The sequence below is a fragment of the Mesocricetus auratus genome, unplaced genomic scaffold, assembly GCF_017639785.1.
Source record: "Mesocricetus auratus isolate SY011 unplaced genomic scaffold, BCM_Maur_2.0 Super-Scaffold_6730, whole genome shotgun sequence".
Classification (NCBI taxonomy): domain Eukaryota; kingdom Metazoa; phylum Chordata; class Mammalia; order Rodentia; family Cricetidae; genus Mesocricetus; species Mesocricetus auratus.
The window spans coordinates 31,262,463-31,274,844 of NW_024429184.1; positions in this window are offsets into that span (position 1 = coordinate 31,262,463).

Here is a 12,382-nt window from a genome sequence, read left to right on the forward strand (position 1 = left end):
ATTCATTTTACATATCACAGTTACCTCCTCCCTTCTTCCTCCTCCCCTGTACTTCCCCAAACCACCTCAATTCACTCCTCAGACAGGGTAAGACCTCCCATGGGGAATCAACAAAGGCTAGTACATTCAGTTGAGGAAGGACCAAGCTGCCCTCTCCCCTTCCCCATTCCCTACCTTGCTTCAAGACTGATCAAGCATCCCACCACATGGGATGGACTTCAAAAACACAGCTCATGCATGATAGATAGATCCTGGTCCCACTGCCAGGGCTCTCACAAACAGACCAGTCTAGAAAACTGTTGCCCACCTGCAGAGGGCCTGTTTCAGTCCCATGAAGTCTCCCCAGCAGTCAGTCTAGAGTCCATGAGCTCCCACAAGTTCAGGTTTTCCCATCATGACCTTGAATCTCCTTGCTCATATAATCCCTCCTCCCTCTCTTCAACTGGATTCCTGTAGCTTTGCCTGATGCTTGGATGTGGAATCTCTTCATTTGCTTTTATCAGTTTACTAGAAGAAGGTTCTATGATGACAATTACGGTAGTCACCAATCTGAATACATGGGAAGGTCAGTTTATACATTGTCTCCATTATTGTTAGGGGTCTTAGCTGGGGTCATCCTTGTTGATTTCTTTGAATTTCAATAGCATCAGGTTTCTGCCTAACCCCATAATGACTCCCTTTATTGAGATATCTCTTTCCTTGCTCTCTCAAACCATTTCTTAAAGTAGTAACCTTGCAATCTGTTCAGACTCATTTTGAATTTAGTCTTAAAGTTACATCAATTTTCTGCTTCAGGCAGACATGCCATTATCTCTTTTATACCAGTGACCTAGTTAGTGCCCGGCTTCAATGCTATTGCATACATTTTTGAAAAGATTACAATTCAGAAGCATGTTTATCATTTTGTGGAAATTACTTTTCCAAAGATTTATCTTATAATAACTTTCGCAACATGTTTTATGTCTGTATATGATTTTCATAACCATATGATTAAAAGATGTTATAAGTATTCACTAAGTAGTTTTGAGAGACTACTAGATTTGTTGCACAGTGTCCATTTTAGTCTGAGTGGTATCTGAAAGTTAATCCCCAAATTTTTATGGCCACCATTTTTTCTACTTTATTTCTATCAAATTCACAAAAACCATAAATTTAAAGTGTTTTTGGAAAGCAAATGTTGTCTTGTGGCAACTGGATTTGTATTATTTCCTCCTGAATATATAAAACATATGTAGTATTCTACAGTAGACTAATACCTTGTTTTCAATTTTATGTTCAACATATAAAAATGATTTCTTTGTTTCCTTTGATGACTTCTCTCTTTAAGAAGTCTATGTCAATGAATGGCCACCATGAGATACTGCACAATAAATATGATCAAGCAATAATAAGAAAGCTACTATTCAGCACTGAATTTTAAGATCCATAAGAGAAGGCTCATACCTACTAAATATGGGTAACTAAAAACAAACAAAAGTGCACTTTAATTAGCATGATTTCCTGAATATTTCACACTCCAGTGTAGTCATGAAGACATATGAGGGTATTGTTTCAATATAATGAGATCTGACATTTCAATAAAACTTGCCAAAGTGACTTGAGAACAAAACACTACAGAAACAAATGCCCACATGTACAATAGAGAATTCGTGATTCAAAACAAATGTTTTGGTTCCACCCACAGGCAAAGGGAAGTAATGGCTCTGTTCATTGTAGTGTTTATCTTTTCATCACCTGAAAACCTGGTATCCAGGTGGAATGTACAATACTGCAGCAGGCACGTTCTACTTTAACAATCACAGACCATTTACAGTGTTGAGCAGATGCATGCCCAATAAGAATGCTTGAGTTTATTACTGCATTTATCATTTCCTTTTGTAAACGTACTCAGAATTCTTTCCTATATCTTTTGGAAATGGATTATGTGTTGTTTTCTATAGAAACATAATATGCAGCAGTAACACAGTTTCTTACTCAGATCTAATGGTAACATATTCACTTAGAAATGTCTACTCATCTATAATAGAAAGAATATTATAGAATGAAAATAATATACAAAACTATCTGAAAATGTTCTTTGCTCCCATGGCAATTGTGCAGAAATATATAAACTTACTTTCATAATAATTTTGCAAATAGTATTTAAATCACACACTAATTATATTTTTTATTTCAGCCAAAAGAATTCTGTGATGCAAACAAAGCAGATATTGGAATCAGTGATTACAATAATGAACTCATTATTTTATTTTATTTTTAAAATGCTTCATGTGCATGACAAGCATTCTCAGAACCATTTCCATCCAAGAAATGAATGAGTTACATCAGGACTTTGGAAATGCATAAGACATTTTTCCATTTTCATGGATGCTATCGTAGTCATATCATCTTCAGGTTCTGTTTTCTTGTTTGTTTTGGTTTTTGGTTTTGTTTGTTTTATTTTCTTATTTAAATATTTCTACATATATTTACATATGTATGAACTTCATAATCAAAATAAAAGACAGTATCAATTTCAGAGTGAGTGAAAATGGAAAGAGTTTGAGGAAGGGGACATGGAATGTTCTGGAGTGAGGAAAGGGAAAAGTGATATAATTGAATTATCATTAAAACCTATATTTGTAAAATAAATTTATGAAGGCAGATTTTTTTCTGCCTCTCCTGAAAACTCCCAAATGATGACTTCTCATTAATTATGAAAGCTAATCAGATAGGTTAGGTTATTTTCAAACTAGCTCCTATATCTTAACCAATTTCTATTAATTTACTTGTGACCTCATGGATTTATTATATTTAGTCTCCCCATGTTGCTTTCCTGCTTCCTTTGTGTTTAGTTGGTACTCTTTAAGACTTGCCCCTTCTTTTCAGCATTGATTCCCACCCTAAAATCCTGGATAGCTATAGACCCGTTCAGATTTTTATTATACCAATTCAAATAACAAATCTTCCCAATATATGAAAAAATATTCAACAATATTATATTTATTTTTTTCTTCTCTCATGAATATGTCCCTATTAAATAGATTCTTCTCTCACGAATATGTCCCTATCACAGTTATCTGTCTCTCCAAACCTCCCAGGTCCTCCTTCACCTCCCATTTCCCCTGTATTCACTTCTGCTCTATCTCCCATCAGAAAAGATTACATCAACAAGAAACAATCATAAATGACCAAAATAATAATAATGATAATAATAAAATGATGATAAGACAAGGAGACAAGGCAAAACTTTCCCAGAATTTGGAAAAGGAAACCTACCAGAAGTAAAGAATCCCAGAGCAGGTAAAAGAATCAGAGACAGGCTCACACCCACAGTTAGGAATCCCACAAAACACCAAGCTAACAGCTACAACTGTGTGCAGAGGACCTGGCACAGACCATGAAGACTCTGTGCTTACAGTTTTGGTCTCTGTGAGCCCATCTGCACCTTGCTTAGTTGATTCATTGGGCTATGTACTCCTGGTACCCTGCATTGCCTCTGATTCCTACAATATTTCCACTCCTCATTCACAGGATTTCTCAAGCTCCATGGGGAATGACCTGATGGAGACCTTCAGTTTAGACTATCCCAGCATAATGTTTGGCTTTGGGTCTCTACACCTACTCCCATATGTTGTCATAGAAAACCTCTCTAATGATGAATAGACAAGGCTCTATGAGTATAGTAAAATATCATTAGGAATCATTTCATTGACTTTTTTAAAGACCAGCCATGTTTGTTTCTGCCCTAGGACTCTGGACAATGTAGTATCTATTTCCTGGCCATTCAAGCAGTGCTGGGAATGGGAACTCACTCATGGCATGGGTTCAAGATAAATCAAACATTGGTTGGTGATTTCCATGATTTCTGTGCCACCATTGTTCCAGCACATCTTGTAAGCCTGACTGGTTGTTGGTCAAAGGTTTTATGACTGGGTTGGTGTCTATAGTTTTCTTCAGGCAGCCAGTAGAGTGTTGTAATGTAGGGGTGATAATTCCATGAAGGCATCAGCTTAACATCTCTATACTCAATGTGCTGTGTAGATGTTTTCCTGAAAATAGGGCCCCAGCTGTAAATTTATGAAGCAACCCTGTGCCCTATCATCAGCCTGGGTTGTTTGGGAATTTCCTCAGGACACCTGCTGTGAACAACTCAACTGTGTATCACCCAGTACCACCACTAGAAACTCTGTCTGGATACAAGAGATGTCCAGTTGTGACTCCACACCCTGTCTTTTCTAGGAGCCCTCATTAGTGCCACCCTCATCAAGGAAGATCCCCGCTGCACTACATTTCCATACTACCCCTGAAATCTTCTAAATTCCATGGAATTTTTATTGTGAATCTGCTGTGTTGTAGTATTCATACCCTGCTCTGGTAGGATAGCTGTGCTCTACAGGAGACACTGGCTGTTATTGATGCCAGTACAGATGACAGGTTCCTCAAGACTTACATTGACACCTCTCTATTGTAAAATAAAACAGAGAGAGGTGTTGGGAGTTCCCACTGGTTAGAAGTTGCAGTCTTCCAGAGTGTACCTGCTCTCCCCAGACTCAGCACAATATGGAGGACTACCAACCAGCACTGTCCCAGTGGAGGCTTCCTGCTTTCTGCTTAGTCTTTGCTGGAGGATGACTCTAGGCCCAGGTGCATGACTTGTCTCAAGGATGACCCTTGGCACAGGTTCCTGCAAATGTTCTTCCCCTGCTACCTATATGGTAGTTAAGAATTATACTCTAGCAATTTTCACAGTGGGCTGCCACTAATCCAGCTATATGATAGGAGCATGCCACCTAAGGCAAATTAGGGTTTCCCCCATCTAACAACCAAATGCTATATTCCCTATACTCTGGAATGAAGTTGAACTGATTCACCAAAACTGTCTCCCAGACATCTAACTCTGTCTTGTTCAGAGGCCACATATAAAGCTTTGATGCCATTTCTGCACCTTTGTGATGTGAACTTGTGGCCAAGGGACCATGAGAACAAAGGGGACCCCACAGAGAAATATGGTCTGTTATTGACTCATGTGACCATAGGCCTAGGTGCTGATTTAGGTTTTGTTGGTTTCTTTGCTTTGTTTGTTTGTTTGTTTTTGTTAGGGAGTGTTATGTTCCTTGGTTTCTGTTCCCTCTCTGAATTTTCAGAGTATGATGACAGTGTGTTGCCTGTTTTATTGACCTGCTTGGCCTGTGTGTTCACAGGCAATGGTTGCTGGTGTTGATGGCTGGGATGCAGGGCTGAGTGGGAGGAGGAAATTCAGGAGGAAATGGTCTGTAGGATGCACAGGAGACATGAGGAAGGCAGAACAGAGGCTGCTGCTGGTGATCTGTTGCAGTGTTAGAGTGGAAACTGAATTATTGAGTCTAGGGGAGCAGAGATATTACAGAAAGTGTCCAGACAGCCTACCTGGTTTTCTGTCAGGCATGACCTGTGGGTGAACCAGGGAACCTGCTTTAGTTGGTGACTGGAATACATCAATGAATAGGTTAGGGAGTTAAGGAAGGGTGGTCTGTGGGATCCACAGGAGATATAAAGGGAGGAACAGCTGGTACTTTGTTCCAGAACTAGAGATGAGCCTGAGGTGTTATGTCTAGGGGAACAAAGATAGTAGAGAAGGTCTGTAGGCAGACTGCCTGGTCTTCTGGTAGTCTTAATTCCCTTGTAGCAAATCTATAATCATTTGTGTAATATTAGGTATCACTAAATATATCACTATATAAAAATATATGTAATGTATTTATATTTTATTATATATGTACCAAACTGTTCCAAAAATATAACAATTTTTATATCTAATAAATTTGAATGCTTGAAGGTTTTGTATTATTTAAAGTGGTCTGTTCTACCAGCATCTGTTTCTAGAGATAAAATTTCATCATGGATACTGGTGAATAGCCCAAGGTCCCACGTCAGTCCTGACATCAATATACAAAGACAAAACTAAGAAAGAGAACTTCAGATGAATAGCCCATTTGTGACACAAAGGACACAGTCAATAAGACAAAAAGGCAGGCCACAGAATGGGAAAATATATTCACTAACCCCACATCTAACAGAGGGTTGATCCCTAAAATTTACAAAGAACTCAAGAAGCAAATCTCCAAAACACCAAAGACTCAAACTAGAAAGTGGAATACAGAACTAAATAGAGAATTCTCAATAGAGGAGTCTAAATCAGCTGAGAGGCACTTAAGAACGTGCACAATATCCCTAGCCATCAGAGAAATGCAAATCAAAACAACTCTGAGATGCCATCTTACTCCTGTCAGAATGGCTAAAATCCAAAACAGCAATGACAGTTTATGCTGCAGAGGATGTTGAGAAAGGGTAACACTTCTCCACTGCCTATGGGAGTGGCAACTTGAACAGCCACTTTGGAAATCAGTATGGAAATTCCTCAGGAAAATGGGAATCAGCCTACCACAAGACCCAGCAATTCCACTCTTAGGTATATATGCAAAAGATGCACATTCAAACAAGGGCATCTGTTAGCAGCACTATTTGTAATAGCCAGAACCTAGAAGAAACCTAGATGGCCCTCAACTGAAGAGTGAATAGAGAAAATGTGGTACATTTACACAATGGAATACTATTCAGCAGAATAAAACAATGTAATCTTGAAATTTGCTGGCAAATGCAAGACACTAGAAGAAACCATCTTGAGTGAGGTAATCCAGTCACAAAAAGACAAACATGGTATATACTCACTCATATATGGATTTTAGATATGGATCAGGGGAGTGCCTACAATTCCAGTGCCAGAGAGTCTGGCAAATGTAACCTTCAACCAGTGGCTGATGGAAGTAGAAGCAGACACCCACAAGTAAAAACTGAGCTGAACTCAAGAAACCAAGTGATGGAGAGGGAGGATTGATGAGCATAAGGATCAAAACTGGGCCTTTTTAATCCACAGAAACAGCTGACCTGAACAAGTGGAAGCTCTTGAAAGCCAGACTGATGGCTGGGAGTCCAGCATGGGACTGATCCAGACCCTCTGAATGTGGGTGTCAGTGAGGAGGCCTAGGCAATCTATGGGGCCTTGGGTAGTAAATCAATATTTTTTTCATATATTTTTATTTAACTTTTTACGCATATCATTTTCAGTTCCCTCTCCCTCCCTCCTCTCCCACCCTCGAATCCTCCCAACCAATCTCCCCACACCCCTGCGAGGAAAAAGACCTCCATGAGGGATTTTCAGGGTCTATCACATCATCCCGTGAAGGGCTCAGGTCCTTCCTCATGTGTCCAGGATGAGAGAGCATCCCTCCACATGGTATGGTTTCCCAGAGTCCTTCTATATGCCAGGAATAAATGCTGCTCCACTCTCTCAGGTCCCACAGATTGCCAAGGCCTCCTCTCTGTCACCCAGGTTCGGTAGGAGGGTGTCTGGATCAGTCCCATGCTGGCTCCTCAGTCATCAGTCTAGGGTCCATGTGTTCCCTCTTGTTTAGGTCAGCTGCCTCTGTGGGTTTGCCAGCCTGATCTTGATTCCTTTGGTCATCACTGGGTTCCAGGAGTTCAATTCAATTCACAGCAGTAGGTGTCTGCCTCTCCTCCATCAGTTATTGGATGAGAGATCTAGGATGGCATATAAGGAAGTCATCGTTATCATTATCATGGGAGGGCATTTAAGGTAGCCTTAGTGACAGTTAATTTCATTCTTGTAGATCTGTGAAGATATTCTTACCCTGGCTCAACCTTCCTGCTCTACCATGTCCTCCTCTCCCCTCCTGTTTTCTCTTTCCCTTTCTCCCATCTCCTTCTAACCCCCCCATCCAATTAAGAGATCACATCCCCTAAACCTTCTCCAGGTTACCATGCATATCTCTCCTATCTCTGGCAGGGGGGTTGTGGGCTGGCAATGCCCTGGCCCATGTCTAAAATCCATTTATGAGTGAGTATAAACCATGCTTGTCTTTTTGTGACTGGGTTACCTCACTCAGGATGGTTTCTTCCAGTGCCATCCATTTGCCTGTAAATTTCAAGATTCTATTTGTTTTCGTGCTGAGTTGTACTCCATTGTGTAAATATACCACATTTTCTCTATCCACTCTTCAGCTGAGGGGCATCTAGGTTCTTTCCAGGTTCTGACAATTACAAATAATGCTGCTATGAACATAGTTGAGCAAATATCCTTATTGTATGAGGGTATATCTTTTGCATATAGGCCTAAGAGTGGAATTGCTGGACCTTGTGGTAGACTGATTTCCATTTTTTTTTCTGAGGAATCTCCATACTGATCTCCAAAGTGGCTGCACTAGTTGGCATTCCCACCAGTGGAGGAATGTACCCCTTTCTCCACATCCTCTCCATAAAAAAATCTCTCATTAGTGTTTTTGATTTTAGCCATTCTGATGGGAGTAAGATGGTATCTCAGAGTTGTTCTGATTTGCATTTCCCTAATGGCTAAAGATGTTGAGCACTTTCTCAAGTGTCTGAACATAACACCAGTAGCACAAACAACACTGAGATTGACAATTAATAAATGGGACCTCCTGAAACTGAGGAGCTTTGCAGGGCAAGGGACACAGTCAACAAGACAAATGACAGTCCACAGAATGGGAAGATATTCACAAACCCCACATCTGACAGAGGGTTGATCTCCAAAATTTACAAAGAACTCAAGAAGCAAGACTCCAGAACACCAAAGGATCCAATTAAAAAATGGGGTACAGAACTAAATAGAGAATTCTCAATAGAGGAGTAGATCAATATTTATCCCTGGCATACAAATGGACTTTGGGTGCCCATCCTAAGTTGAGAGATGCTCTCTCAGCCTGGACTCTTGTGGGAGGGCCTAGGCCCTGCCCTGAATGAAATGACAGACTGTGGATATACCCCATGGAGGACCTCACCCTACCTGGGGAAAGGAGTGTGGATTGGGGGATGGGGAATGGGGGAGTTGGTGGAAGGTTGTGGGAGGAGGGAAGGGAGAGGGAGCTGGGATTGTCATATGAAGCAACCTTGCTTCTAATTTAAATTTAATAACAAAATAAGAGATTATATTCATTCTGTTATCCAGGTAATACAAGTGTGTCTTCTCATGTATTAGGAATGAAAGATACTGTGTTAACAGATGTAAAGAGCTTGAAAGACAACATAGATCACAATCATTACTCAATTCATACTCTTTCACTACCAGTATTATATTCTAATGATTATATTTTGTCTTTGTGCCTCAAAATTTCTCTGATCTTTCAATTGTCATCCCGACCTTTTGGTTAAAATTTTTGAGTGCTGAGTAGCTCATCAATGCTACTTTCTAACGATAAGAAGCCAACATTTCATTCTTTGCAAAAATGACTTAGGAAAATTTCTACATCTGCTGGCATATATTTTGAAGTTCAGATATATAAGAACAATGAAAACAGTACCCTTCTTTTTGAGAAACACTGATATGTCAACTGGTTTACATGGTAAACATGGTCAGAAATTTTAAAAGCTAACTCTGATGGAGTTTGGCTTTGTGTCCAAATGATGGAAGAGACTTTCTCTAAATTTTTGAAAATAATATCTCTCCGCTTGTCATTTTCCCATTCTAATAACTGAATTTATCTGTGAAAAATATGACATCTTATGTGTGCAGATATGTATACATATTAATATACTATGAATACAGCATTGATAGTAGAGTCATGGGTTGTTTGTATATAGCCTATTTTTCTCAATGAAAATGTCTTCAAAATTTTTTTCTAAGAATTTGACATTCTACACACAACTTTTGTGCCTGATGTAAAGTTGAAGTGCATAGACTGAGCTGTATCTACTTTCTTACATGTCTTCTGTCTATAGCCAGATCAATTTTGTTCATGAGATATAAGTAATCTAAAGTTTAAAATTATACCTTGGAGCCAACATATTTTCAGCCTTGGGTAAATTATTTAGCATTGCTGAGTTTATAGCTTTTTTGTGTTTTTTTGTTGTTGTTGTTTAATTGTGACATGGTTTCTCTGTGGCTTTGGAGGCTGTCCTTGAACTAGCTCTTGTAGACCAAGCTGGTGTTGAATTCACAGAGATCCACCCAACTCTGCCTCCCAAGTGCTTGGGTTAAAGAAGTGTGCAACCACCACCTGGCTGAGTTTAAAGTTTTATTATATATTATATATGTACATATATATCATAAAGCATATTCACATAGTATAAAATATAGCTTATATTACAAATGTATAAGTATTTGATTAAACTCATTTACTTGATATAATTATATTTGATGTATACTTAAATAATTTTATTTATATAACATGTACACATTTATAATGCACACATCTTATACACACTGTATAATTATGAGTGAAGTGGCTCATGTAGAAAGTATCTTATCATTGCAATGTCCTAAATTGTTTTGGGTGAATGAAGGAACATCCAACAGTATTCCATGTAAGATAGTTAAAAACTGTCTCTATGTAACATAGTGAAGACAGAAAAATAAAGACCACCCTAAAGAGAGGAGAGAAAGAACACTGAATATAGAGTAGCACAGTTAATCCTATGGAGAAAGACAAGTAGGTGCCTGAGGCTGTGTGTTTACCTGATGGAACGAAGATGTAGTCAGCCTGTTAGAGGACTGATAGACCCATACACTGGAGCAATCTGCACTTTCCATACTTAGGTGAAAGGAAGAGTTCTGGTGAGCCAGCCACAGCCTCTTGCAAAAGGTCAGGGCAACAGTGAAGAGGAGATCCATTTTGTTCCAGAGGAATCTCCTTCATCCTCAGCAAAACATACTTCAACATACCTATTTTTTTCTTTTCTTTGTTTTCTAGTTGTCAGAATGGTAATTTTCTTTATTCAAGTTAGATATCCATTCTTTGGCAGGTAAGGCTATTGTGATCATATTTACAGGTTTATATATTACTTACCAACATTTTACAAAGTTGTTCAGAAAAATCAAAGGTCTATTTACTTCGAAGAAAAATTTACCAAAATTTATTATCATATTCTTCTTTAAATTATTTTTCCATTTATTGAATACAATATTTTCTCACACAATATATCTTTATTTTTTGTTTTTTATTTTATTTTTCATTTTTAAATTTAAATTTAAATTAGAAACAAGGTTGCTTCACATGTCAATTCCAGATCCCTCTCACTTTCCCTCCCCTCCTCCCGCACCCTCCCACCAACCCCCCTATACCCTCTCATTTCCTAGGGAGGGTGAGGCCCTCCATGGTGGTGTCCATAGCCTGTCATTTCATCCAGGGCAGGGCCTAGACCCTCTCCCAAGAGTCCAGGGTGAGAGTGCATCTCTCATTGTTAGACGGGAGTGCAAAGTCCATTTGTATACCCAGGATAAATAAGGATCTACAACCCAAGGCTCAATAGGTTACCAAGGCCTCCTCTGGTCTTGATCAGTCCCATGCTGGATTCCTAGGCATCAGTCTGGGATTCGGGAGCTGACCCTTGTCAGGTCAGCTGTTTCTGGGGGTTGGACCAGACCAGTCTTAACCCCTTTGATCATCAGTCCTGCCTCTCTGTCACTGGATTTCTTGAGTCACACAATATATCTTAATTACAGTTTCCTATCCCTCTATTGAACCCAGTACCTTCCCACATCTCCATTCTTTCTGGATCCACTCCTTTTTTCACTCTCATTAGCAAAGAAAAGGCTTAAAGGAGATAACATTATATCTTGACAAAACAAAATATAAGATAAAACAAAAACTATTATAAGACAGTCCATCAGAATAAAAAGAGTCCCAAGGGGAGGCACAAGAATCAGAAATGGATTAATTTATACATTCATGAGTCCCATAAAAATATTAATCTGAAAACTATAATACATAAAAAGAAGATTTGCTGCAGACTCATGTAGGCTCTGCTTTGCTTCTTCCATCTCTATGAGTTTATGTGATTAGTTGATTCAAAAAGACTTGCTCTTGTGGTGCCCTCATGTCCTCTGCATTTTATATTCTTTGTGCTTGCTCTTCCACAGGGTACCATGAACTTTGATTGGAATGATTTGATGGAGACATCTCTTTTAGAGCTGTATGTTCTGAGGTCTCTAGCATAATATCTGCCTGTGGGTCTCTTAATGAAATTACCATTGTAGCTATATTCTACAAATGGAAATTTCATGCTTCTATTTTCATTCATTTCAATTAATTTTGTCCTTTGCCGTTTTTTATTTGACATATACAGAGTTTTGGGATATATGAATCTACTCGTTATCATTAAGAATGAAATTTTATTGACGTTTATTATGCTCAGAAAATTAATGTACACTGTTTTGTTCTCGCCTTGTCAGACTGGTCATGTAATCTATTTGAACTTTCCTCTCCATTTTTAAGTGTGACTTTTTCTACTACAGCTGAAGGAAGCTTAGTCAAGTGAATGCATGGTGACTGCAAAAACTCAAGTGGGGATACGGTGGGAGGCTGGGGGGGATGGAGGAGGGTGCGGG